Source organism: Protobothrops mucrosquamatus, unplaced genomic scaffold, assembly GCF_001527695.2.
Source record: "Protobothrops mucrosquamatus isolate PMUCROS unplaced genomic scaffold, P.Mucros_1.0 scaffold375, whole genome shotgun sequence".
NCBI lineage: Eukaryota > Metazoa > Chordata > Lepidosauria > Squamata > Viperidae > Protobothrops > Protobothrops mucrosquamatus.
In genome coordinates, this window is record NW_015386707.1 from 375,875 (window position 1) to 381,168 (window position 5,294).

Sequence of the window (5,294 nt, forward strand, 5' to 3'; positions counted from 1 at the left end):
TAAATAAATAAATAAATAAATAAATAAATAAATAAATAAATAAATAAATAAATAAATAAATAAATAAATAAATAAATAAATAAATAAATAAATAGCCAGCCACCACACAAAAATTAACTCTACCATACACAAAAAGACTATTGGAAATGACAGCCAGAATTCTCCAATCCCTAGAAATAATAATAATAGTCACTTTCTGCCAGGAATTATCCAGAACCAAAGGCAAGATACAGAAGGATGAAAGAAACAATGCAATCTACAAAGTCAACTGTAACAATTGCAAACAATTCTATGTGGGACAAACCTCACATCAATTAAAAACCAGGATCCACGTACACTGGCTTCCAGTCAAACAATAGTAAAGGCAAAGAGTAGGACCAGTTATGAATATACATTTATGTAAGAAAGTATGGATTAGTATCATTTGATTGTGGCTGTTTATGGAAATAGAAAACTATTCACTGATGATAGTTGTATATTGTACTTTGGTGAATTATGGTAATAGAAGGTCCTGGGGAAATTGTGAAACATTTTGAATAAATGCATTTTTTGAGGGGGGGAGGAGGTTACTCTATTAGGTTATATAAATGAATGGATGGATAGATAGATGGAAACAAGACGAGAAAATACAGAAAAACTGGTTAGGTCATTTGACCATTCCAAAACAAATGAGAGTGATGATTGCCTGATTACTATTTGCTTCTTGGAAAAATGTGTGTTGTAAAAGTCATTTCATAAATAAACATGGCAAAAGAATACAGATTTAAAAATATGATTGATTTGATTGTTTAAGGTGAATACTAAGGTAATTAACACAGAAAACAAGGTGGGACAAATGTGGGACAAAACTTTTTAGCATCAGTAGTGGCTCCTGGGAAAAACTGGACAGGGAAGAAAAAGAAAATGTGAACATGGAATGACTGCAGAAACAAAAAAAAAATGGAAAAAGTATTAGAATATAAATTAATCTCCCAACTGAAGACAGCACACGTAAGGAAAAAAGATGCAGCAAAAGATATAAGAAAAAGAATGTTGCAGCATCCCAGCAATAACATGATTGTCATTTTGGTGCTTGGGGATGCTGTTGCAATGTTTCACAGTCATGTGGTCACCACTGATAACCTTCCCTGTTTCTGACAAACAAAGTCAGCAGTAGCACCAGAAGGCAAGACAAGAAGCAATAGATGGAAACTGAACAAAGAGAGAAGCAATCTAGAATTAAGTTGAAATTTCTTGTCAGTAAGAAGAATCAGTGGAATTGCTTGCCTTCAGAAGTTGTAGGTGCTCCAACACTGGAGGCTTTTAAGAATCGACTGGATAGCTACTTGTCTGGAATGTTATAGAGTGCCCTGCTTGAGCAGAGGATTGGACTAGAAGACCCCCAAAGTCCCTTCCAACTCTGTTATTCTGTTGCGAATGGTGATGCTGTGGCTCTGTGGGAGTCACCTAACAATGGCAACTAGGACTGCTGCAACTGCCAACCTAAGTTGCTATGGTCAAGTTTATGTTGTGCTTTACAACCACATTTCTTAGCAATGGACTTGCCAGTCTCAATTACCATCTCAAGCAAGGACTACTTATATATAGAGTCTTTTGTTTCTCTCTCTTTTTCTGGTCTTATTTCCTTCCATTTCTCTTTCAAAAATTGGGCTTGTTTCAAATTCTCAAGATGTTGTTTCATAGGGACTGAGAATTTTGAAATAAATTATAACTTAACCTTAAAGGAAACTAATCATACCATCAACAATGCTCAACATGTTCCTGTTTGATTTTGATGTCAAAAGTGAATGAAGATAATATTTTGCTTTGATTTAGGGATGCAAGGACAAATATTTTATCTTACTTGTCTGGCTCTGTTCTTTACTTCTCCTGTGTCTAGTAATTTTTAGATGAAGCTAATTGAATTTGCTTCTGCTAATGCCAGTAAAACTAGCTGGCTAATTGAGCAACTATCTGAATAAATATCTCCGTCTCCTTTTAAGATGGCCATCAACAGTCCTGCTGAATAACTGTAACTCCCCAAATGTTTCCCTAAAGCACTGCTTTGACTTAGTCCTGCATAAAACCACCATGTGATTTGGTTTGAAATGGATGCTGCTCTATTGTGTCCAAGAGCCCATGTTTTGATTCATTTTAAAATGTTTTAGAGCAAATACTTAAAAGTTATTGCACAGAAAATAGACCAGTCTTTCATTTTCTTTCTTAGTGATGGAATGACTCAAAGAGTGCTTCTTCTCAAAATAAGCTGCATTTTGGAAGAGTTCCATGTGACCTATCGTTATTTTTGCTTACCCTTAGGATTACAGCATTGCACATACCAATGTATTAGTAACACATGGACTGGAAACCTGATCACTGAGACACATTGGGAAGAAATAATATGCAGAATATATGAAGTAGGACAGCTGACTCAAAATGCATTAACTTTGACTTCAAGCTTTCTGCCACTTCTAGGCAGATATAAGACAATACTCATTTACACTTCCTCTGCCTACATTTTCAAATAATGAAGAGTAGAAAATTAAGTCAGAATTGTAGCAGATCTTCCTTCCCATGAATAATAGGTACCTATTCCCTTAGTAATGCATGAAATACATCCTACCACAGTTCATACATTAATGCAGGTTCTGTGGATAAATTGTAGATCATTTGCTTATGGCAGTTCTATGTGTAGTGGGCATAATTATTTAAAAGTTCTATGATGTCCAAATGCTCCATGCCATTCCAATTGTGTGCTGCAGCATTTTCAGTGTGGTACTGCTTTGTGCTGTCATTCTGACATTGTTAATTGGACCATCATATAGTGTAAATAGACTTTAAATGTCACATCTACCATAAGAAAGTGCAACAAACTATTACAAGCCCTGAATGTAAATCAGACAACTGGCTCATTTGCTCCAGCATTTTAATAAGGGTTTCATCAAAGACCAATAAAAAATTGCTTTGTGAATTAACCCATAAGCACTCCTCCCACTGTGAAAAGCTATGTGAAACTGATCCATTGTTTTGCACCTCTGAAATGACATGCAACACCTTGATGAGGCAGAATGCATCACTGCTGAGCCTCATAAAGGCTAACTTTATTGCCTCTACATTGTGAAGCAACTCACCAAGTCAAAGGGTAGCTGCCTTACATGCCAGACTTTCTACTCTATTTGTCAATTATGTTTTACATTGTGTGTCTTGCATTGAATCCAAAACTATACTACCTGGCATTATTTTAAAATGAGATCTCTTTGATATGTCAAGCAAGAACTCTTCCTTAGTATGCATGTGCACACATGTGCGCGCGCGTGTGTGTGTGCACGCGTGCGCACGCGCGTGCACACACACACACACACACACACACACAAACACACACATATATATATATATATATATATACATTGAAATGATCACATAGAATAGCTGATAATCTCTTTCCAATATATATCTTATGATAAGTCTTTGACTTTGACATATCAGGTTTTAAAATTCACAATGTGAATTTTAATATCTTGAGTAGATTTAAATATTTTGTAGTTAGCATAGATCAAAGAAAAAAGAGTGGTTGCCAACCAAAGATTTGTTTCATTTCATATGAAGTTTTCTATATTTATAATATCATAAATATTCAAATAAATGTATTTTATATGTCTTGCCCATATATCGATTCCAATCCTTTGTAGCTGTTTTTAAATGAAAAATTCCATTTAAATCCACATTTATATATTTACATACATTGTCATTATTTTAAAATTTTCTTTTCTTCCAGATTAAAAAAAAATGTTCTTCTATAATTATCTTATAGAACATTCATAAAGTGAAAAGACAGTTCTGCATATTAATCTGCAGGTGTGGATCAACCACATTATATATCATTTAAGTAAGTTTGTCTAAGCTCCGCATCACAAGCTATTGACATAAAAAAGACAGATGGGAAAAGAACAGACCATATGACTCCTTTAGAATCCCCCTATTATCTCTAGGTTACATATTGGGGCTAAACAGGGGATTAAAAAGTCAAGATGGTGATCACTATCATACAATCAAATGCTCCACTTCTTTTTATATGTGTCATAATGCATAAAAAATGGATTTTGTGACATCGTTCACATGACTGTGACTTGATTTTTTTCAATACCAATGGAGTAAAATAAATGTTTAGGTTATTCACCCTTAAAATCCCTCCCCTCTGAAAAAAAAAGTTTGATTTTTCTTATTATTGGCAGGAGGTAAAAGCAATGGTCAGAGGTTAAGGGACAACATCTTATCCAGAGCAATTTCCTGAAAATCTTCAAAACTCCAAGCAATTCTGAAATGTTGGAATGTTTTAATTCCTTCTGTCCCAGAGAAGCCGTGGCACCCTTAGCAATGTCACTGCTCACACATAGATCTGGGGAGGGTGTTGTTATCGTGGAGCTATCAGAATTATATCTCTCTCCTAAATTACATTCATATTCTTTGGCAAACATCATGCAATGGCAGTTCACCATTTTCAACTATTCTTATATTCAAACAGCCACAAAACATGGCAATACAACTGCCCTTATCTGTGTTTAAATATTTTTGAAGTCTGTGTAAATCAGTGTATATATGTATGCTTACATGATCAGAATCTAGATATCATTCTGTGAATTCTATCAGCTAAATTTAATCTGTAAATGGATTACTTGAATAAAGAGGGGGAAATGTTATTTTGTTTCAGGAAAAGATTGAAGAACCTTTCAGAGAAAAGTTATAATGTTCTTTCTTCTTCTGCCATCACATCCTAGAGAATCCTTCATGGCCTATTAATATTTCATTCAGGGAGCACTGAAATTAAAAAAAACAAAACTTTTTTATTAATGTCAGTCTTTCCATGAATCCAAGTGATCAACTGCAGTAATTGCAACCCTGAACTTTTGAGGTCAGATGCAGGAGAAGAAATTTCAGAGACCCAACTGTTGAATGAGATTATTATATTAAAAGATTTAGTCTTGGCTTTTCTAGTCTGTAGGAACTCCAGCTAATTATTAATTTTGAAACCTAGAATAGAATAGAGCTGGAAGGTTAATGGTGTTTGCTGTCAGTTATAAAACAGCAAATGTAGGAATGAAAAGATAAAAAAAGCTGAGTCTAAGCAATAGGAAGAAGTATCCTCAATCCTCAAGAACCATCAATTCTATAATATATCAGGAGTATAAAGGATTTAAACTTAAGGACCCAATTTAGTGTACTCTTATCGTGCTGAATAATAACTATCATTATTTCCATTTGTTTTACAAAAACATTTTCATATTTTCATAAGAACATCCAAGTAATTAAGACTTGAG